Consider the following 25,386-nt stretch of genomic DNA (forward strand, 5'->3'; position numbering starts at 1 on the left):
TCTAACATCGCTCAGCAAAATCTCCCCATGTGTAGGCCCCATTAGAAATGGCGGTACTGATGTAATATCTGGGCTCCCGTTTTTCTTATGAGACCGCGTCCCCTCGCCACGCTTCGGGCACGGTGGCTCGCTGTGCTCGCCACACTATATAAAATCAACTCCATGCGTAGTTGGATAGTAGGGGTATGAAAAAATGGGGTGCATTTAACATGGGAGCCCAGATAATACATAAGTACCGAAATGGCAAATACAATTACTGATCACCGAAAAGTATTTTTATATAAAACAGAGCAGAGATGTCAACACGGCATGATAAATTGGCCAAATATTAGTATTAATATATTATCATGATCAGTAATTTATGCAGCACCATATGCCACTGTGTGGTACAATTTTAAATAAATCATAAAAATAACTTTTGATCCGTTTTTTTTGTGCCAATCAAGCAAGAGAAGGAGCCCCATAGCTTTATAAAATTGCAGAGAGGATTTGTGTAGACGGATGTTTGTAGAAATAGTTTAATAATCATGTAAATAGCGATTCTATACGTAATATATAAAAAAAGCTTTCATCAGGAAAGAAAGCAAAATTGATACACATTCATCCTTTCAGTGCTGGCTAAGATGAGCTTGTGGGTACTGAGCTACTACCTCCCCTCACTGATCATGTGGCCTTTATGTGGAAGTCATGACAGGACTCATAAACGAGTTTAATTGAGAGGAATTCCTTCCCAGAAGTCCTCAGTGAGTGGTTCTTTCCCATAAGTGAGCAGGGCTAGGGGGTTGGGGGTTTAGGATCCAGTACTGGTGATAAGGAGTTAGGACAGATTAGTCACCCAAGCTGGCTATGTTTATTTATGTACTTATGTTACACTGGATTTCATTTTCTGTGCAGCCCATTCTTTAGGTGTGAGTGTCAGAAACTGAGTCACTTTGTCCCTACTTTAGCTATTTGCATTTATGGATGTATACACAGACATTGTAAGTTATTTCCGTATCTCAGAGGTTTATGATGAATTCTGTGTTCATGTAAAAGCCCTGGGCTGTAAGGTGTCATGCTTTTATTGTATGTAGTGTGTCATATGTGTTATGAGTATGAATTCTTTGTTTTTTCATGTTATATGAAATGTACACTTTTTTAAATATCTTGACAGAGTATTGTAACTTGTAGCATTTTCTGATTTTCCTATTAAAGTTCAATGGGTCTGAGAAAATATTTCTGCATTGAGGCATGTAATTGTATTTCTTTGAGTCCAAGGACCTTATTCAGATCCATTCAGTCCTCCGTGTTTCTGCGCATGCGTGCACTCACGGCATGCACCCGCGGCAAACTTTCATGCACGCACGCACCCTACACAGCGGGCAGGGGGGGGGGGGCGGAGAAGGGCGGGGGGCACCGGCCAACCACATTAGCATATGGGAACACACAGCGCTGGGCGTTCTCAGGCTAATGAGGCTGTGACGGCCATGCAGGGGGTGGGCAGCTGACATCACCGGATGTCAGCTGCCCGCCCTGTCCTCGCACAGGGCGCCCGCAGTTTAGAGTCACTATATAGGTGTCTCTGAACTGCGAGCGCTGGAGAAATCATTCGATGGTTGGCGACCATCGAATAACTTCTCCCTGCCTGCGAAAGGATGATGCAAGTCAATCAGAATAAGGTCCCAAATGTAAGAGTCCAGATTTGAAAACATGCGCATTTGTTGGCAGTTTTGCAGCAGCATTTAGGGTGGTGATAAACAACTAATATCAATATAGTATCATGTTTTAAGATTATGTTGCACTTGATTACCAAACAGTTTTATCAGTGAGAAAATCATATAAGAAAGTTTTAGCAGATATATGGGCTGTCTGCCATATATAAGTTTCTTCAGTTTTACATTTAATAGTCCTTTAAAAGTAATCCAATATCTGGCCCAGAAGGACCATACAGGTCATGTTTTAGGAACTTTCCTATTAGAGCACCAATGAGTCAATTAATAACTGAGCAGACCTTGCTGCGACATGGGTACTTATAAACTGCTATTGATCCATTATATTGGCCAGGTTCCCACAGAAATCCTCATTACAGAATAATTGACATGACAACATTTCTAATTATATCAAGCCTTTAGAGTGAGATGCTGGGACAAACTGTTGCGGTTTTGAGTTAATAAATCCAGTAAAGCTACCAAAGGAACAGAAGCAAAAATAATCCCTATTTTGGGAAATGTTTCAAATCCCTGGAATTGCTGGTAAGGGGGACAGAATATCGGTTAGCAGAAAATGCAGAAACAAGTGATGGAATTGCTTCTTAGGGGAAAATAATTTGGATGAGTTCAGGGAGAGCAAGGTAATGAAGACTTTTGCTCATAATATAATTGAAAACGGAAAGTGAAAAAGTCTGACCCACATGAAAGTGTACTAGTTACTGTCCTTGTTACTGTCCTAGTTACTGTATTACAGTGGAGGCAATGATTGCGTGGGTTGGACCAGTATCTCCACATGCTGCTGGGGTCTGGACTACTCTGTTGTGCCAGAGAGGCTGCTGCTACTAAGCAGCACCAGTCTCCTCTTCATTTGTGGGCGCACACCCCTCCTGCTTTTGCTCCTGTCTAATAGGTTCTCTGTTCACCACTGTCCAGAGTGAAATGCTGGAGTGGCACTAAAAGTACTGTTTTCTATACTTTTTCTAAGGGCCACATAGCCCACAATTAGGCCACGCCCCTCCAAAAACAGTATCTGGGCCTGGCCAGTCTGTCTACTGCCCTAAATGTATATGTGTCTAGGAAAATTTGCATGATTCTTCCCCTAATGCCTATTTGTGCCTGGATAGGTGAGATGGGTACTATACAAGGTAGGTAATGTCTGTGTAATGAGGACAACTGGGGCAAAGATGTGCAAATGACACCAATAGGACTCGTGCACAATCGATATAGTGCATACGCACTGTGCAATTGTACAATTGACCTAAAGGTATATCACCAGTGTTCACATCCAGGAGTATGCTGTCATTGGCGATATCATAAGATTGAGCTGCATGCATGACCAACTTGAAGTTGCGACAAATGACTAATGGTAATGCACAATAGTACATACAAACTGGGTTATGCAAATGATTTTTAAGGCCCAATCCGCCTGAATCATGCACATCATCAAATAAATCATCTAATGGGCACCCAGCTTGAGAAAGCCAGACAGTGCTCAGTGCAAATAGCAGATGATGATGCTGCACGTCCCTAGCTCTAGTGCTAGTGTTTGGCTGTATGTCAATGCTCCAAGGATGCTGAATGGCAACTGTATTGTTGTTCAGTTCAGAGGTAGCTCTACCATCGGTGCAGCAGGTTCAGTCCTCAGGGGCCCCGGTGCTGCCCCTTTCACCCTCTTCCTGTCACCCACTGTTTTCCCTGTCATACTCTGCATCCCTCTGCCTCACTGTAACCCTCTGGCTCTCCCTGTCACCCACTGTTTTCCCTGTCACACTCTGCATCCCTCTGCCTCTCACTGTCACCCACTACCATGTTGCATATTCTGAACTTAGGTTGGGGTGGTGGAGGGGTTCCACCAATAGTTCAGTAATGCTTTTGTGTATGTGCTTAAGCTAACTTTTTTCTTCTGCTTCTTTTTGCTGTATTAGAGAGATTTAAGCAGCTTTATTGAATCCTAATAGCAAACACATTTGTAGCACATAAAATAAATAGCTAAAAACATAGGAGCATAAGAGACAGCAGAGCAAAGTGTGGTTGGGATCTCAGCGCCAGCCCCTCCGTGTCCCATGCCTCAATGTCTGTATTTTGTGCTGATGGGCTGACTATTGATTGGATAAAATGGCTATGGGTACACCAGGAAGGCTCGTTAAACAGAAAAGTGCAGATTTATGATGAATGCTGTATTTTACAGATTAAGGCTTCCATGTTTGAAATAACATTTAAAAGTCTTATCCAGGATGGTTCCCTACAGATGTTTATAGATAGGATATCCAGCTAAGGGCACTAGTGGAAAAAACAGGAATTCATTTCTGCTGCTTATAAAACATTTCTCCGAGTCAGAGAGTGGAGATAAAAGCAGCAAGGAATGCCGTTTGTGTGCTGCAAATTGTTTCCCTATGATTAAACTATTTTATCCTTAAGGCAAACATCTCTTTTGTGTTTGCTAATAAATGATCATGCAAATGATAACCCTCCCCTCCTAAAACACCAACAAAATAGCAGTAATTATCTCTCTGAAGCAACTGTGCCCTTTGCTTACATTGTTCGGTTGTGGGGCAGGTAAAAGATAAATAAATAACCCATTTACTGCCAGAAGATACGACACATGTTGAGTAAATTATTACACATGTTGAGTATGTAAAAATGATAGTGATGACAAAATAGCTGCAACGGATTTTTAATACAATAAAATAATAAAAATATTCAAAAAAAAGTAATAAATTAGAAAACTTTTTTTTTTTTTTTTTTATTATTACACTTTATGTTGGATTGTGTTCCCACACCTTTAACATCCTGTATGTGGATTTGTCTCTATTAATAAAACATGTTCCAAACATTTGTACAAATAAACAACTTTATTTATTCCTGTTGAGAAAACAATTTAACAATAGCCATCATAAAACTAATGGCAGGAAACACTTCACACGTGGAGATGCCTTATTTTTATTAGAAATGCCTGGGATCTTTCAAATGCTCCAACAATACAAACCAGGGCTGTACATTTGGTTGTTATTCATTGCATGCGCATACTTGGTCACAATACACGTACCCTGCCAGCTGTGGGAACCGCACGATTCCAGTGATGTAGCCCAAAGATTTAAAGCAATAATACAGGAATAACCAACCTGTATACTGGTTCAATATACTAAGATATTAAACAGGTAAATCACATATTGTATAATCAAGAGCGGATCCAGATGAGAAATGACAATGGGGGTTGCTTTATGACAGGGGAAGAAGACAGGGGATTTTGTCTGCATGTTCCTGGAACCATGGGTGTGGCCTCACGCACATGGGCATTGTCTCAAGTGGCATGGTTTCAGAGATAATGCTGTATCCTTGTGATGTAGGGAAGGTGATAACCTTGGAGAGGCAGAGGGTGACAGGAGAGAAAGGGTGATTGGAATATAGGGATGCAGGGGAGAGGCACAGGTTGAGTCAGTGGGTGACGGGGAGAGATAATGGGATATGGCGAGGCAGTGGTTTACAGGGAGAGTGTGACATTGGGTAATACTAGGGAATGGGTGACAGGGGGAGGAAGTGGGTGATGCCAGGGCAAGGCAGTGTGTGACAAGGTGGGTGAACGGAAGAAGCAGTGGGTGACAGGAGATAGAGGGGTAAGGAGCGATAAGGACATTGGGGGGGGGGGGGGTCAGAGGATAAGACAGTTGATGACAGGAAGAGATAGTGGGTGACATGGAGGCAGCGGTTGATGGGAATAGGCAAGGGTAACTGCAAAATAGTGTTTCAGAAGGAGATAGTGGGTGACTGGGGAAGCAGTATATGACAGCTTATGACAGTTTGGGAGCGGGAGTGATAAATGTGGCAACAGTCTCACTGGATCCACTGCAGACACAGGTTGCACGTAGGGGAGTTGAGAGCAGGCATTTAATTATTACCCCTCTCTGTCAGTGCCCCTAATGCCTTCCTGCATTGCTCTATGCCCCCCCCCCCCCTCTTTCCTTCCTGTCCTTTATGCTCTCTCTCAGCTTTAGAGGGATCAAGATTATACACAATATAGCTGAGAATCTCTGGATATGAGAATCACCGGAAAGCGATAGCAGAGATGTGAAATGTAATTGGGTAAAAGGTTTTCAGAAACAGCCATTCAATAAAGTGTAAATTTCAACAAGAGGCTGATTATAAGTAAAAGCCAGGATAATGTATTCATGGGGTGCAGTGGGGAGTTGCAGTTTTTAGAAGCAACCCTGCATTGTACCATAAGTAAACATTTCAGCCCTGGAGACTCTCATTGATACCTGCAAAGCTGGTAAAGATTCATGTCTCCCATCTATGTGGAGACAGTGTAGCAGGGCGGACCTGATGACATAGCTGGGAGTCCGGGCTACTGGGTGTAGGGACTGACTGCTTTCTGCTGTAGTCACAGCAGCAACTACAGCCATATGCTCACTGCTCCATTTGTGTGGCTCGGCACTGGGTGGGGGTTCTTAGATCGTTGGAGATAGTTGGAGGGCCCACTGGTCCAAGTATATAGTAGCCATCCCTCCTTGGCGCATGGATAAAAGAAAAAAGGTGAGGGGGGAATATGCCTTGGTGCCCCCCCACATCTCCCACAGTGTATAATGACTACTCACCACTTCTCCCCACTTCTCCAGCCTCATTTCCTCACACTCCCCCCCCCTCTTTGCTCTGCTAATGATTGCTGCCTCCTCTCCTTCATGATCACCACCTCCCATTCTTGATTGCAGGATCTCTCTCAGGCTGCTCATAACCATACTGCTCCTCACCCTTCCTCCATACATTAGACTTTCATCCAGCCTTAGTGGCAAACACAGGATTTCTAAAGGGGTTTTCTACATGCAGTCCACAATATCTTTTCTGCGGAATATTTGAGGAAGTGTGGGAGTCTCGGGGAGCGGTAGAAGAACCTAGTAATGACCTGGTATACATTGGTCTTTTTATACACTGGATACTGTATTGAACACAGTATTAATATTTAACACTATAGATGGTCTATATTATACCATTGCTATTGTTATCATAATTTGAGCCATCTGCCAAGAGGAGGGGGTTTCCAGGCAACCAGAAACCCCCCCCCCCCTTGCATTTGCCTCTGAGTTTCTCTGCCTTACAGTGAGCCGTTAAAATCCACTTTTTCATTGTATACATACCCTCTGTACCGGCAAAAATCAAAGTGTACCGATGTACCGATTTTTTTATAGCCGGCACCTGACTCTGGGAGTTGTAGTTTTAGAGTTAGGTTCTATTTGCAGCTCTTCCGGCAGCGTTAGTTGAGAGGGGGGAGTGGCTGGGCAGGAAGACTTCATATCCCAAGGTGCCCTGCAGAGACGCGCAGGACCCGCCTCCCCCTGCTCACACAGTCACACGCGTCTTTGGTGCTTGCTGCTGCTGGCCGTGTAGACACTAGGGACACTAGAACGGAGGCTGCCATAAGTGTCAGGAAGCAGGGGAGTGACTGACAGCTTCCCCAGTCTGCTCACCGCCTCACACACAGGACGGAGGAGCAGCAGCTGTGAGGTAACACACAGTGTCTGCCAATCATTGTGGGCTTCCCTGTATCTGATGCTCACAGATCTGTCCGGGTGAGCCCAGGCACACCCGCATTGCCTGATCAGTGGCAATGTCCCCAGCCACGCAAGGAGTGTCCCCAAAACATCCTCCTCCCTGCATACACCCACGCCTGTTGCTCCTGCAATGGTGCATATGAGAGCCACCTGGGAGCCACCAGCATCCATGCTGCCTTCAGGAAGGCAGATCAGACATACATATACATGCAAGCACACATCTGTGCATGTAGTATGGTAGCTGTGTGAGCCTGCAGATGGGGAGGTGGTGGGATCTGTCAGAGCTCCTGTCCCTCCCAACATGTGCAGAGCTGCCAATCCTAAGGGCTCTTTGCAGGGTGGGGGACGGGGGTCCTCTAAAAAAAAAAAAAAAGGCACAGTACACATTCGGAAAGGGGGTGTGGCCACGCCCACTTCAGCTTTGACCCCGCCCACTTTAACATGTGGCCACACCCCCTTCCCGAATGTGTACCGATTTCTGCCCTTCAGATGTTGGAGGGTATGTGTATAGTGTCAGCGCACAGAGGCTTACCACAGGCAGGGAATGCGTTGTCTGCCCTGCAGGCTGTGTGGTGTGTTTGGGCGCCGGATCCAGGTGGCGGGACGCGGCGCTGAAGGCCACCATTGTAGCATTGTAGTCTGTGAGAAGAGGTGTGCATGGTTCTCTGTGGTGTCTCCAGTATGGAGGCGGTCATGTTGGAGACCAAGGTTTCTCCAATCCCCTCGCCATGTGTTTCTCCAGCCAATCCGATGTGTCTTTCCCTGATAAAAGGGGACTGGCCTATGTTTCCGTGCCAGTGCTTTAGTCTACCGCCTGGTTTTCTGGCTTTGCGCTCCACATTTGTTCCTGTCCAACCTGCTGTTGCTTATGTCCGGTGTTCCTTAAAGGTGACCAGTTCCTCAGTGATCCACCATCGTGCTACAGGGGACCCACCTCTCTCCTGTTGGGAAAGCTTCTCTGCGCTTCACACTTGTTTCCAAGTTCTTCACAGTTGTTTTCAAGTTCTTCACAGTCATTTCCAAGTTCTTCACAGTCGTCCCCAAGTTTTTCACAGTCATCTCCAAGTTCTTCACAGGCGTCTCCAAGTTCTTCACAGTCGTCTCCAAGTTCTTCACATTCATCTCCAAGTTCATCAGAGTCATCTTCAAGTTCTTCACAGTTGTTTCCAAGTTCTTCACAGTTGTTTCCAAGTTCTTCACAGTCGTCTCCAAGGTCAGCACAATCATTTACAAATGAGGCCAAATACACTGTGACCGGTGGCTTAGTGAAAACTGCCCTGCCTGCACAGTTTATTTGGCCGGGCGATAGCAATGCTGTGGGGCCGAGCATCGCTATCGCCCACTGTGTACATACGGGGCGATTCTGGATAACTTTCTAGTAGATTTTAATGATCTAGTCAAAATTGCCTGGTGGAATCACACCGCGTGTACACCCCTTAGCTGCACACTGTAATTACTGTATGTAGCTATGTGAATATACAATATGTACTCTCTGTATTAATGCATCTTTGTCCAGTTTTCCTATTGTATGACACTACAGAACCTTTGTGATGCTTTATAAATAAATAAGTAATTCAATAATAATAATCATGATTATTATTATTTATAAGAATAATCATAATTATTTGTATTATTATTATAATTATTTTTATTATTAATAATAATAATAATAATAACAATAGCAAATACAGTCTTACAGAACCCCAGAGGCACATCATAGTAATGTTACAGCCTCACAGCTTGTACAGTAGGTGAATCTCTTCAGGAAATTAGATACTGTACAATGGAGCAGTCAGGTTTGGTTTGTATTCTATTACTTGAACCATGTCCAGTATATTAATACATTGCTCTGTATTCAGTTTTGTCCCTGGCGCATTTCTGTGTCACAGATACTTTCCACAGAAAGAATTCGATTAATATGGGTGGTTTCCAGTTTGAATTTAAAAGCTCTGGAAAGATTTCTTATTCAGTATATCAGGTGTATTTTAACAAAAAAGGACATAACGTATGTAAACATTTTTATGATTTCTAATTGTAACATATAAGAAAAAATCAATTTAATGTTTTGTGTTGATCAGCTGTAGGAACTCCTGCATAGAACCATTTCTATTCCATAGTGTGTGACATTTCATGTTTTTTTTTTTTTTATTATCAAGTTAAAATGTTATTTTACTTTACCTATTTTTAAATGTAAAGTTTTTGTTACACTGAACGACTGTTACGACTGTTGTAAAGGTGCCCATACACTATGCGACTTCTCTCCTCAGAGAAGGCGCATCCAATCCCACTTCAGCCGATTGGGAGTAGATCGCATGCGATACATCCCATGCAGTACTTCTGCATGGGACTGAGGAGGAGAAACCCGGAGATCTTACGTGCAGCTCGTATGATCTTCAGCTCCGATCTAATGCACACGTGACCACTCATTGGATCAGATTGGATGTCACACACATGCTATTTTGCCCAATTTCACCTGATTTCTCAGCCGGATCAGCCAGAATTGGACCGTATCAGCCACAATTGAAATTGGGCCCAATTCACATAGTGTTTGGTGGCCTTTAGGTTTAAATGTAGTGAGTTACGTATGGTGAAAAAGGAGCGCACTGATTATGCTAATACGAGTGTCACTCGTATTAGCATAATCAGTGCGCTCCTTTTTCACCATACGTAATAATCCCCTTTACTAGGAGCTGCCCAAACCCAGAGTGCGGTCATTTCCATATTTTTTAAATGTAGTGAGGCCAACTGCAAAATGATTGGCATGTTTCTGTTATTATACTTGAAGGGGGCGTTTAATCTTTTTGATATTTTTTCCCCCTTAACATGTAAAATAATTGATAGCTTACATTTTGAGTAACAATGAACAAAAAACCCTTAAAACATAAAATTACTGTACTCACTTCCACCAAAGTTTCTATATAACTCCATTTTCTCTCAAGAGAGAAAATAATGAGGAGATAACTAACTCCTGTGAAGATTCTCTTACTGCTCTGAACTCTCTCATCTGTTATCATCTTTCAAAGCAATTGTATCTCTGCCATCTTGTAAATAAATGATGATATTAATTAGAAGTAGTGCTTTCCACAACAAGCACACCATCTAAAAATAACACCATCAATGACTTTTTCTAATGGCTTTTCTGTGTTAAGAATTCATGCGCAAAGCATGCTTGTAAAACATACTTCATTAGAGCAGCCGGCCTTAATCTTTAATGGAAAGGTTCTTTTTACCTCTGCTCCGGTTGAGCCATTTGCTGCCCATGAATTAAGATGGTGAACAGAAAAACATCCACTGATTCTGAAGGTTTTTATTATCACGTCGTAAATGAACAAATGGCATCTGTCAATACAAAGAAACTCATAGGGGGTATATGAAGGAAGTGGACTTATAACACACAGACTGCTGCAGAAGTGACAGAGAGCACATTTAGGAAAGTTTAAGCTGTATACATTTTTTTCCTCTCAATGAAGATTTTTTACCTTTGTAATAAAAATTTGTTTTGTGAAAAAGTATTTTCCAAATTTAATTCTAAATAAACAGTGTCCAGCTATATGTATATTATTTTTCATCAAAATAAATGGGATTACTGAGAAATCAATTATTTGTTATTTTTTCCCTCACAATACCTTTGTTTTCAGACTAGTGTTTATATTAACACGAAGCACATTACGGCTTTCCTTGTTGGGTTATAAAATGTTTCATTGCATGGGTAAATGGATTTGGCGTTTATGACTTGCTGGAAATGTTTACAGTGGGTGCATTAGAAGAGAAAGCAGATTAGGGTTAGCTGGGAAAACATCATCTAAAGGAAAGGGCGGTGTTAAGGAATGTATACATCTTTAAGGCCCCCATACATTAGTCCGACTTGTCCAAGGGACAAGTCGGACCTGATTTCCCCTGCAGCACCCCGGGAGGGGGACACACGATCAGGCACTTGATGTGCCAAGTTTTGCATATGATAAATCGCATTGATTTATCATATGCAGTCCCCGGGAAGCTGCAGGAGGGAGCCGTGCGGGGGACGTCAGCGGGCGGGGGATGCCGGCTAATAGAGAGCCAGACAAAGGGAGCAGGGGGAGGCTGCGTAGGGAGCCAGGTAGGCGAGGAAGCTGTTGCGGTGCTAGTGGGAGCAGAGTGCCGGGCAGTAGAAGACTCTGGCTGCTGGGCAGCGGCGAGAGGAGCAGAGAAATTGAAAAAAAAAAAAGCCCATACAGATGAATAGGAAGCCATTGATTGGCTGAGACCTCTCTTCTCAGCCAATCAATGGCTTTCTAGTCATCTGTATGGGCGTTTTTTTTTTTATAATTATAATTTTGAATATACTACCATCTAATTATTGTTGTATGTAATTATTCAACAGAACTGTAAGTGTTGGCTACTCTGGGTATAGACAACAAAGGTTAATTCACAAGTTTTGTTTGGAGATAAATGTTCACCTCTAGCTCCAATAATGTATCCAGAATCTATTCTAATCAATGGGCCTGATTCAGACCTAATCGCAGGGCAAATTTGTTCTCAAAACCATGTGCACTGTGGGTGGGGCAAATGGAACATGCACAGAGATGTGCTATGGGAGACCAATCAGATACTCTGGGCGAGTTTTAATGAGGTCTGATATTGTGACTTTTGCAATATTATCAGCAAGAAGGGCTGTTTAGCACTTTTTCAGGATGCTTTATAGGATGCTATTTGCAGGAAAAAAATGACACAAAATCGCACATGTCCTCAAATTCACACATTTTGATGACTAAAAATTGCACGTTTTCACAACTAAAAATCGCACCATATCACAATTTTTTTGCCGCAAATTTGAATCTCATTAAATATGGGAATTCGCTGCAAAAAAGGCAATTATAAAAAGTGTGATATGGTGCAATTTTGGAAAATGCGATAAAATTGCATCCTATTAAATGTCACCCTCATCATTTTCTAGAAAATGCTAAATAAAAAAGAAGTAGATTCTGATTGGTTGCCCATAGCAACATCATATGTGAAATAGAACTCCCATCTTAGTAAATTTCCTCCACAGAGTTAGATTTGGGGGAGTTATTTTTTTCTGTGCAAACTAAATACTGGCAGCTTTATTTTGACAGTGCAATTTAAATGTCAGTTTCAACACAACCTACCCAAATCGAATTCTCCCTGCAAATGTTACATTTGCCCCACCTGCAGTGCAGATGAGGTTGCCCACATTTTCCCTGGGATCAAGTCTGATTTAGGCCCAATATAACAAATGACTGGATCTCTGTTATCATACAGTAAGTGCATAACATGAAGTCTTTGGGATTCATACAGTATGACATGATTTATCTAGCCATGCACCCTTTTAATAAAAGTAAACCTGTTTGGAGTTGGACAGAGAATATAAAAACTATGTGGGGGTAAGGAAATGCAGATCTGAGCAGAGAGGTCATAGTGTGGTGTTGTAGCATCATACTGTTGTCTAATTCCTTCCTATCCAGGCAGAATTTTTCTCATTCAGAGCAATTATATGAGGCCATTACAGCGGTAATTTGTCAAGTCATGTCATGCTCACCCTTGCTTGCTTTGGAAAGTATAAATGCTTGGCATAAACACAATTTGCTTTTTAACAGAGCTTATAAAGACTGGGCAGCACGTATGGTGTAATGGTTAGCATTACTGCCTCACAGTGCTGAGGTCATTGGTTTGATTCCCACCATGGCTCTAACTGTGCAGAGTTTGTATATTCTCCCCGTGCTTGCGTGGGTTTCCTCCGGGTACTCCGGTTTCCTCCCACAATCCAAAAATATAAGAAACTGTTAATAAATAAATAATATCATACCTCCCAACTGTCCCACCTTTTGTGGGACCGATAAGGAGCTGGTAGTGGGGGGGCAGTTGGGAGTCCCCCCTGCCTGCCACTGCCAGCAGGGAATATAGGATGTGCGCATGCATGCAGAGGGGCTAGGGGCATGGCCAGCAGCATACACAGCACTGACCATGCATCCATAGTGACGGGGGCATGACCTGCAGCTACGGCATCCCCATAAGACCACTTTGACATAGGCCACACACCTTTTTTCGGCGCGCGAGCGTCCCGTTTTCAAAATGAAATATGTTGGGGGCATGCTATATGTTATGATACCCAGAGGCTTTTATAGGAACTAAATGTAATCAGACTCAAATGCTTAGATAAGACCTATATGTAATCATACACAAAGGTTATATAGGACCTACGTGTAATTAGGGTGGGGGGAGTGGAACCCGGGCTACTCCAGCAGGCCCGGGAGAAAAGTACCCCCCCTCTCGACGCCACTGTATGTATGTATGTAATGTATTTATTATCATACTCAGAGGCTTATATAGGACCTATATGGAGTCATACCCAGAGGCTTATATACAACAGGGACTTTCTGTAATCATCGTACTCAGTAATCATGCTCAGAGGTTTATATAGGCCCAATATGCGGTCATACCCAGAGGCACTGAGAAGGTGAGGGGTGAGTCTGAATGGAAGGGGTGAGAGGGGGAGGGGCACATACCTGTCAGGCAGGTGTGCCTCTGCCCCTTTGGCAATGAGCCATGTACAGAGGGCCCCAGTATTCACAAGATGCATGACCATGTCCCACACACATTTGACCATGCCTTCTACCCAGTACAAATGCCTGAAACTGCCCTGAATTTACCCTATTTTCTAAAGAGTCTCCCATTTCCAAATTGTGGCTTATACGAGGCCATAAATATATATGATATATGTAATACTGATCTGCCGCCCAAAATGGCTGCCTCACCTTTTGTATACTACTGAACATCTGCTTAAAACTGTTTAAATTCAACCTAACCGACCTCTGAATCATCATAAATATTCAAGGGCTTACCTCCAACTTGTACTACTCTCTGTGGACATCTCATCAAAATCAATGGATTGCATTCCTACACTGAGATACACACTGGATTGAAACCTATGCATCTGAGAACACCTTCAGTTTGGCACCTCCTGCACTCTGCATTCGATACCCCAAACAAGGTACGGTGGACTACAATATATATTTAGTCCCATCCAGCCCCTTCCTTAGACTTCATTCACCTCTATGCACTTAGCAACAAATTACTCCAATTTTTTTGCATTAATAAACTCGGTCTCTGAATTGCTTAAGAATCACTGTTCATTTCAAATAGCAGCGCCCCAACCACCCCCAGCCAGGATACTGTACATGTTATCTCTACCAGCACAAGGCCTCTCACACTGAGATTTCCACACCTACACATTAGGTATTGGACCGTAACACCTTTTCCCAAGCCTGCTTTGTCCTGGATAAACTGACTAATTCAGCAACAGAAAAGAAAAGTTGAATAGCAATGACTGAGACAATTTAGCCTCTGTACATGCACCCATAATAATCTTTGGATCACACACTGAATTGGAAAAAAAAAAACTGCTTTCTCTCCCTCTTTCATCATCAAATGCATTCCATACTTATAGTAAGCCCATCATTGATGAACCAATGTATAAGTATACCTGCAGCTTCCTTATTTCACTCTGTCCATAATGTGCTGCAGTTCCTATTACACCAGCCTGTTTCTCCAAGACCTGGGCATTTAAAAAAAGAAAAAAACACAGCCGCAGTCATGGGAAGCGAGCAGGTCGGAAACATTTTTCTTCCTGCAACCCCCAAGGTGCCTTACCCACCTGCGCACCCCAAGTTCCAAATAGAAAACAAATATAAATGGTACCTAACAGACGGCCCTGCACTTGGAAGGACAGAACTGTCAATCCTTGCTTTGTGACTCACATACCCAGAGTCAGTGCGCTTAACATACAGAAAACTGCAGGCCCTCTGGTATGCCCAATCAAATCTGTCCTTTGTAATGCCAGATCTATAAGAAACAAGACTGTGACAATTGCTGACCTTATTGAAGCTTTAGATCTAGCCTGTATTACATAGACTTGGGGAGACAGAAATGCAGCACCTATCTTGGAAACTGCAGTCCTAGCAACGTTTTCTGTCATACACAACCCAAGACTGGAATGCAGGGAGGCGGGGTGGCTATCTGCTTTAAAAAAAAATACTCAAACTTAGGGTCTACCCTATGCAAAGCACTCGCTCATTTGAATGCATTGCTGTCCAGAGTTCGACAGGATTAGGTTTCAGAGTTCTCCTCATTTATCGCCCCCCCTCTGGAGAATGAAAGTTATTTCTAAAATTACTTGCAGACACTGTTGCTGGTCTAGTTCTGGAGCACCAAAGATGGCTCATCCTCGGTGATTTCAATGCATGGGTTGATGACAAGCTCTCACACCTTAGCCAAGACCTTCTGTGCACAATGAATGGTCTGGGCTTCACACAAATCATTCCTTCTACGACACATAAAGTAGTCAAATGCTAGATCTTGTCTTTCAGATAGGATTACAAGTCACTGACCTTAAAATAAACCCAGTCACGTGGTCAGACCACCACTCCCTTTGGTTCTCAATTGCAACCCCTCAAAATAGATCTTTGCCAATTGAGCTGATGAGGTATCGTCCAAGGAGGGGTATGACCCCACAGACTCTTGCAGCAAATCTGGATCTCTCTGCATTACTGGGAGCTTGTGAAGAACCCTGTTCCCTAGTCCGTAACTATAATAGGGATACGATGGCTGCAATTGATATTATAGCCCCAGTGCGTGTACAACATCTCAAACCACATCATCAAGCATCCTGGTTTTACAGCAGTCTTAATGGGCTCAAGAAAAGGGGGCATATAATTGAAAGACAATGGAAGAAGACTAACCTTTTGGAGGACAAGATAAAACTAACCAAGCATATTGAAGAATATCAATCAACAATAACCCATAAGAAGTCAGAGTTCCTGTCAGCTGAGATCATGGCAGCAAACAATAGGCCTGCTCATCTTTTCCGCACAGTGGAAATGCTTTGCAAGCCAGCATGCCTGCAGCCTGATGAAACACTCTCCTAGGCAAGTTGTAATGAGTTTGCAAAATTATTTTCAGATAAAATATCTGCCATCAGGGCTGGAATCTCCACAGTGCAGTCAGATGAGTGCCAAACTACCAAGCCTGATAATGTAAGCCACCTAAACTCATGGACCAGCTTTGACCCAATGGCTATAAAGAACATTGCTGAAATTGTCCGGATTTTGCGTCCCACTTCCTGTGATCTGGACCCTGTCCCAACTAAGCTCCTAATAGGGTATATGGATATAATTTGCCCCATCTATGCAAAAATTGTTCATTGCTCTTTGCAGACAGGAATTTTTCCTCAACCCCTAAAGGAAGAAATTGTTAGACCTCTTCTTAAAAAACCTAATTTAGATCCAGACTGCATGACCAACTACAGACCAGTATCAAACCTTCCTTTTTTATGAAAAGTCATTGAAAAAGTGGTTGCAAATAACTGGAAACCCGCCTGATTACTCATGATATGTATGATCCATTCCAATAAGCATTCAGGAGAAGACATTGCACTGGAACAGCCCTGGTATATGTGCAAAATGATCTTCTGATGGCAAGAGACAGAGGCGACTGTTCAATCTTAATCCTTCTGGATCTCTCTGTAGCATTTGATAATGTGGACCATGGGCTTCTGACTGAGCGCCTGAAAAATTTCTGTGGACTGGATGGCACAGTACTAAGCTGGTTCAAATCATTTCTCGCTGGCAGGTCACAGAGAGTGTCATCTGGAGTATAATCATCTTCATCTGTGCCACTGCCATGCGGTGTCCCACAAGGTTCTATATTATCCCCCATGCTTTTTGCAGTGTACATGCTGCCACTGGGTACAATAATTAGCCGCCATGGCCTTGTCTACCACTGCTATGCAGATGATACACAACTAAATTTGTTCTTTGCTCCGGGCACTGAAAACTCAATAACAACCCTAAATGGCTGTCTAGCAGAGCTCCAGGAATGATGAGTGCCAGTTGGCTGACACTAAATCCTGATAAAACAGAGGTCCTTGACAACAAAGGACAAGACTGCAGCATAGCCACCCAACTGGACTGACACTTGAGAGGTACAGAATTACAAAACTCTGCAGAAAAGAGGGGTCCCGTGAAGGGGACTGCAGGCTTAAATGCATTGATCAATACATGAACTAAATATCCACTTTTTACTAATATTAGTTAATTTAGTGAGTGCAGAGCCCCTGGAATTTTTATTTAAACAATGTGGTCATAAGCCATAGGGCACCCCAAAACTAGAAATGGTTAGTGCCGATGTTTATTGTGTGTGTGTATATTCACAAGGAAGCGATGTCTGCAAGGCATCTCACTGCACTTTATAATCTTTTGCTCATTACACTTTATTATTCACTTTTATCAGCTGTTTTAGTTATGTACTATGTTGTAGTACATTTCATAAGTGTGCGTTGTTAATTTTGTGTATTTTTTCAGCTGTCATTATCACGTGTGTAGTTTTCCTCTCGGTCGCCTGGCTGGGTGGAATCCAAGTGAAGTCATCATTAGACGCCCGGGGACGCCGAGCCGTGCAGCACCGACAGGACCTCTCAGAATAGCAGACTCTTGAAAGGCTCCAATGGTCCCTATAATAAAACACCCCCCGCCTATCACCCCCAGTAGCTATTCTACCATCAAGAGCAAGGTGGCTCAGCCCCGGAAACCCTTATATCAGGAAATCCCAGGTCCTGCTGATTACACACCTGGGATTCTGCTACTGCTACCAAAACCTGGTCTGATTTCTCCACATTACTTTTATGTGGGGGAATGATATATATATATCCCCACTTTGTCTCCTCCGACCTCCCCTCATACTAATGTAGCTTCCAATAATCTTCTTGCCCTTTCCTCCTCCTTATCATCAACCACCATGTGATGTCTCTGAGATTCTTAATCTCTCCCTTCCCACTCTCCACCCACCATCTGTTTTCTTTCACCCTCTCCTCTTTCCCTCTCCACTCCATCACCAGAAGCAATCTTGGGTCTCTCAACACTGCTATCCTGTTCTCCTTCGAGACTTACCTCTCTCTTCGTTCCACCATGACCTGCCCTAACCAGGCAACTTCCTTCTAAAACTTTTCCCTAATCTCTGCTCTTGACTCTGTGGACCCCCTCTCCTCTGTCACCCTCTGCCGATCTAAACACCAACCCTTGCACACCAAACTAACAAGATTCTTACAAAATGTTCATGCACAACGATTCTGGAGGAAATCTCGATCTTTGGCCGACTTCCCCCATTTCAAGTTTATTCTCTTCTCCTACAGCTCTGCTCTCTCCCTCACCACGCAATCCTTTATCCAATAACTCATCTCTTCTCAGTCTTCCAGTCCCTGTCATCTCTTTGAAACTTTAAACACTCTTCTTAGCCTCTCCTCTCTCATCCTCCCTCACTGCCACAGACTTTACCTTCTTCATCTCCAAAATTGAGGTAATCCGACACAATATCTTCTCCCATCCATCCTCTTTTTCCCCTACCCCCATCATCCTTCCCCTCCAACTATCGCAATCTGTTCTCCTTCCGCACCACTGCAGACATGGAAGTATACTCCTTCCTCTAATTGCCCCCCCCTCTACCTGCCCCCTGGACCCCCCTTACCTTCTGTCTCCTCCGTTCCCTCTCCCCCACTGGCTGCTCCCACCTTGCTCACCTCTTCAACCTATGGCCCTCTACTGGCATCTTTTCCACACCATTCAAACATACTCTGTTCTCATCTATGCTTAAAAAAAAAAAACCTGCAATTTAACAACCTTTGCCTACCTCTGACACATTCAGCGACCATCTTTGCCCGCATGCTCTCCTGCTGGTAAAAGCTCATCTCTCTTTGGCCACCCAGCCCCTAGTAGTACGCTGATTACTCCATCGCTACTTACATATAAAATGTAGTGTATCTTGAATGCTCTTTGTTACCTCTATTCAATTTTTGTTATTTATTTACTGTAAAGTTAAGTTCTGTCTCCCTCTACTGTTCTACTGTATGCCCTCTGTTTGGCACTGCAAAACACTTCTGGTGCCTTCTATATAAAATGTAATAATAATATACACACACGGCGTACGTACATAAATACATGTACAGAAACCCCCATAGGGAAATCCTGCATTTTGCTACTGGACGGTGCCCTATGGAATCTTGTAGCAGATCTTTACCAGCAGATCCTTTAACTTTTGGATAACAACTGAACAGAGATATGGTGGTTTTGAACTCTTAATCATGTTCCTCAAATCATTATCAAACAATTCATGCAGCGTGACATGGCATATTATCTTACTAAAAGATTATATTTTCTTTATGAAAAAACTTACCTGGTCTACAACAATGCTTAGGTAGGTAATAAGCATCGAATTAACGTCTTTGTGAATAACTGGATCCATGTTTCCTATGATAACATTGTCTAAAACATCACACACTCTCCACCATCCTGTTAGCTTCCCATAATGCATTCTGGTTTCATCTCTTGCCTGTGTAAACTATATACAAGTACTCGGCAGCCCACGGAATTCAACAGGCCAGCCAACCTTGTTTCTTTGATGAAAGGGAAAGGCTGGGGGGCTGGACTGCACATCCCTATTTTATACATAATAAGTAGTGTTACCAGGTTGAGTCTTGTAGTAAGAAAAAGAAAATGCAGGTGCACACTTAAGCAACAAGATGGAGTATACCTGAGATTTGGCCAAACAGGCTTGTCTATCCACCATGTTAAGGAGAAGCCAATCAGATGGGTGCTATCATCCCTAATACAAATTTTTATTCATTTTCAAATTCGCCCATTATTGCACTTTTAAAAATCGCATTTTTTGCTGCGAATTCGCATATTTAATGAGGTGCGTATTCCGGGTAAAAAAGTGCAAATAAGTGCGATAATGTGCAAATTTTAGTCATGAAACTGTGCGATATTTAGGCATGAAAATGTGCAAATTTGAGGAAATGTGCTAATTTGTGTTAAAAAACAACAACTTTTACACATTTTTTAAGACAGGACCATGTACAGATCTCAATGATCTGTGCAGGGTTCTGGCCAATTCGCCTGTCAGAACCTGGTCTACATATTTGGCGAATTTTAGACACATTTTCCCAATTTCGCATCTCATTAAATATGCAAATTGTATACTTTTCAATGGGAAAACATCTGGAGACGAGTTCCGGCGCGACTAAACATCGCACTTTCAGAATGTGTGATTTCGTGGCAAAATCCAACCCATATCTAGAAGCCCTTCCATTTCCTAGATGTTCTTGCAGAGTTGCCAGGCCTAAATAATGTCGTCCTGATAATGGACCAGATTAAAAAGTGATAAAATGGAGAGTGACAAAGTGTCAGCCAATAGGCTCCTTTTATAATACAGGCTGTGTTTGAAAACTGACAGCTAGGAGCTGATTGGTAGTTTATCAATCTCCATTTTTTCACTTTTCAAGGCTTAGTACATCTCGCCCAATGTCCCTCAAGTCTTTATACTTTCTCATACCTTCTGCATTCAACTTGCCAAGTACAAGTAACTAATATCAGCTCACACAATGCCTATCTCACTACATATCTACTTTAACAAATATATCTTGCCAGTGTGCAATAAATCTGCTTTTTCAAAGATGAAACAAACAGCAGCTGATATCTAGAGATTACATAAATAGCATATATATAACACTCAAGAACTCACTGATAAGGCTCTCCCAAATCTTACTTTAGATATTAAAAAAAACAGTCTGAACTTTGTTGGCCCCCGCCCTCGTAGGCTTTTAAAGTCTGAATTTCCACGCGGCAAAGCATTTGTAATATAACCTTAATTTACACCCACATCTATTTTTGAAATTCATATTTATTTTTGTCAATACTGACATATGACTGCAGATAATATATTACCTTCTTTTGCTCATTCTGTGCTCCTCTCATTTGTTCTTTCTAGTGAAAGCATCAAGAAATAATTGAAAAGCCTAATGGATAAAAACGGAATCCTTTTGTAGTAATCACAATGCATGTTTTTTTGCTTGAGAATTACTTAAGCTGTCCGAATAAGACTGCATTTTTCTTTTCACAGAAGATAATGAAATCCCTAAATGAAATGACAAGATTGCTTGACCTAGCTGAAATTTGGGAGTTCAATTATTGTTGATATGAAATTATAGAACAGACTGGCGAACATTATTCCAAGACGACATTTCCCACCACATAAAGAGAAATGTAATTGTGATACATTGCCGTGAATAGCAATTTAGCCGTGGGTAATGGACAATCTGATAGTTTAATAGGGCGATTGAAAGGCTAGCATAGATCGGAATATCTGCTGTTGAAAGACGAAACGTTTATATGATGTGGGCACTGGACATTAGTACAACTCTGATCCTTTGAGCAACAGGAAAATAGGGTCATATTTGTGACACTGAAAGCTAAACAGTTACTGAGTAGTAAGTCTATTATTGTCAAATACATGACTATGGAGACTTGACAAATACAATTCTGGCCAATTATTTTCAGCTCCAAAACCTCAATTTAACATTTGGTCTTCATTGACTGTAATGTAACAAAGCTCTTCAGCTTTCTGAAACCTTCCAGACGTTATGATATCAATTTTCATTATACCTCAATTCTAAATGTGAAATATTGGAAAACATTTTTATTTGATTCTTTACTTGTGGTGGCTGAAGCCATTTACTCCCACTTGTTTACCAATATAAAACATTGGGATCCCCAAATTAATTTTGGGTTGGGATTGAGCGTAATACAAAATAAAAAGCATTACATTTTTAAATGTATTTTTATTTGTTCAAGAAATAGTCATGCTGTTTTTCAGGTTAGATGCTTGTCCTAATCTAGTTTATCACTGCGGCCCAAATAATTTCCGATCCCTTCACCCTATTTTCTTCACTACTATATATCCATCAATCCCCTCCTGCCCTCTCTGCTCAAACTCCTCATTCATTTATTTTATTAACAGTTTCTTATATAGCGCACACATATTCCGCAGCACTTTACAGAGTATAGTTGAACATTCACATCAGTCCCTGCCCCAGTGGAGCTTACAATCTATATTCCCTACCCCATGTACACCCACACACATTCATTCTAGGGTTAATTTTTGTTGAGAGACAATCAGCCTACCAGTATATTTTTTGGATTGTGGGAGGAAACCGGAGTACATGGAGGAAACCCACGCACGCACGGGGAGAAAATACAAACTCTGCACAGTTAGGGCCATGGTGGGTGTCGAACCCATGACCTCAGTGCTGTGAGGCAGTAATGCGAACCATTATAACATCTGTACTGCCCTGGGTTTACAATGAGTTATACAGAATTAAATTATACAGAATAAAATTATACAGAGCAGCTGATTGGTTGCCATGGGCCACTTCACCCCTGGCTCACCTTTTCTCCCTTAGCACTGCTTTGTTCTCTCCTTTCACTTCCACTAGTCACATAGTTGATGTTTCTCTTTTATTAGTAGGCTAATTATCTGGTCCTATCAGCAGGGCCGGCAACAGAAATCTTGGGGCCCTGTACACTGATATTTCTGGGGCCCCCCCACGTACCAATAAATGTATTGATGTAGTGCTATGGATGATGCAGATAGGAAGTGATGGGTGTCACAGGTGTGTAGTGATATGGGTGACGCAGGTGTGTAGTGATATGAGTGACGCAGGTATATAGTGATATGGGTGACGCAGGTGTGTAGTGATATGGGTGACGCAGGTATGTAGTGATATGGGTGACGCAGGTATGTAGTGATATGGGTGACGCAGGTGTGTAGTGATATGGGCGACGCAGGTATGTAGTGATATGGGAGAGAGAGAGAGAGAACGAACATAGCAGCATATGATGGTACAGAAGAGGAAGGGGGTGGGTGCTTACCTTCCCCAGGTCTGCCAACAACAGTGTACACCTTCCTTCCTCTACTTTATGCCTTTACTCAGAGCAGTGACAACAGCAGCACCTCCTCCTTTCAGGTATCGTCTACTCTTCCCAATTTTCCCCACCACATCGGAGCAGCTCTGGGCAGCAGCAGGGGGTCCTTTCCACCTCTTCCACCAACCAACATGGCGGCATGTTGCTGCCCCCTGCCCGCCCTACACGGATCGGCTCCAGTAGTGCATCCACGCTCCTTCCCCCTCCACAGAGTAGCTAGGGAGGGAGAGAGAATGCGTAGCAGGCCCGTCACTGACTGCACAGAGTGGCTCCGTGGCAGTATAGGGGCCTCTCCTCCCCAGCACCATGGAGCATCTTCAAGCAGCACTGCGTCTGGTCCTCCCACAGTGCCGTCATCAGAGAGTGCCTCCATTCAGCCGCAGCACCAGCGGCTCCTCTCTCCATCTCCCTTTCTCCAGCAGCGCTTCCCAGCCCCTGCTTCCATACCTTCACCACACACTAACGCTGGCTCCATTACAGTTCTAAAGGTTGCAGGATACAGTAATAACAATTGCTTATGCCAGGGCCGTAACTAGGGGGGGGCTGGGGGGTCACGCGCACCGGGCGCTGGAGGTGAGGGGCGCTGTGAGGTCCGGTGACAGGTGTGTGGACGCTGTAGCGGCATGTTACTTTGACTGTCTTCGTCCATCTCCTACTAGCGCGGCTGCAGGAAGCGCTGATGACTTCGAAAAGACTTGCCGGACGCTGATTGGCTGAATTCAGCCAATCAGCGTCCGGCAAGTCTTTTTGAAGTCATCAGCGCTTCCCGCCGCAGCGCTAGTAGGAGACGGACGAAGACAGTCAAAGTAAGATGCCCGGAGAGCCACACCAAGCTGTCCGCCGCCGCCCCACGTGACCCAGCCCGGACAGCAGCATGGGATGAGGAGGAGAAGGGCAGCAGCCGTGGCGGTGAGAGGACTGTGCGGGGAGGGGGGGTCTCCGGCGCCAGGGACAAGGCGTCATTTGGTCCGGTCCCCCCTGTCAGCTGCTAACTAAGCACTGCAGCGGGGAATAAACGCTGTGCGCATGCGCACAGCGTCTATTCCCGCAGCCAGGGGGCTGGGGGCATGGCTAGAGGCTCACAGAGCCTCTGGGTCATGCCCCCATAGCGGCAAAATGGGGGCGTGGGCTCGCGGGAGAGCAGCGATTATAGGCCACGCCCCAAATTAGGCCACGCCCCCCGAAAATTTCGGCACGCCTCCGGCGCGCAGCAGCATCACTGGGGGGGGGGGGGGCACCAAATGACTGCCTTGCCCCGGGCGCCGGAAACCCTAGTTTCGGCCCTGCTTATGCGCTGCTACTATCGCAGCGGCCTCACCGCGGATCCTTCATTCACAGCGTCTGCTGTGTTTAAAAAAAAAAGTGTCAGTAACGACAGGGGGGGCACAGGGGGAGACCCGACGCGGCGGGCGGCTGCACACAGACGCGGGGCGGGGGCAGCACGCAATTACTGCAGTGCACAGAAGACAGTTGGGGGGGGCAACAGCTTATAGAGGCCAGGCTCTGGGGCCCTTCAGATCGCCGGGGCCCATCACACATGTCCCCCTTGACCCCCCCTGTCGCCGGCCCTGCCTATCAGTAGGAGAGTTAGTTTGATGATGCAGTGGCTCCCATTTACTGATAGGCTTGGAGTGCACTGCACAGTGATGCAGTCATTGCATGGTGCATTCCCAGCATATCAGGGATTCAGAGCCCCTCTGACAGGATCCGGCCATGTGCTGCAACTACCAGTAAATAAATGTGACCATGGTGCATTACCAAGTGAGCTATTCAGGGACATGACTGTATGTTGGACTTATAATTATGTTACATGTGCAATGGAATTTAAATGAGAGTCTAATATTTGTGACCTCTAGCGATACGTTCAGCAATGAACATGCTGTGTGAAAATGGGGTGATAGCCATTTCGGTGAACACCACGAATGTACTGCTTCAATAAATGCCGCAATGCTTGTGGCAAACAAAATCCTTTCCAAGCCTAAAGCTGATAACAGATAACCTTACATTTCATGTTCCTGCAGCCCACAACACTTAGCTCACATCATAGACACTCTGCCTGCAAACACCCCAGTATTTACCACAATGACAGATAAGCATGGCATTAAAATAAAATTGTACACTGGCACCAAGTGTAACGTCATGCGATGTGAGCTTCTCCAATGCACAAACTTCAAAACACCTATTGGCTGTTCTCACACTAAATCTAATGGCTTATGGTGGGCAGGTAATCAAGACCATAGACACGGCCACACTGCAATCCACAAATTTTCAGCTGCACTTCAATATAGTGGATAGTAATGTCACACTGTTCCTAGGTTTGCTGGACAGCATAGTACTAGGGTTAATAAC

Source organism: Crinia signifera, chromosome 6 (assembly GCF_055691185.1).
Source record: "Crinia signifera chromosome 6, ASM5569118v1, whole genome shotgun sequence".
Lineage (NCBI taxonomy): Eukaryota > Metazoa > Chordata > Amphibia > Anura > Myobatrachidae > Crinia > Crinia signifera.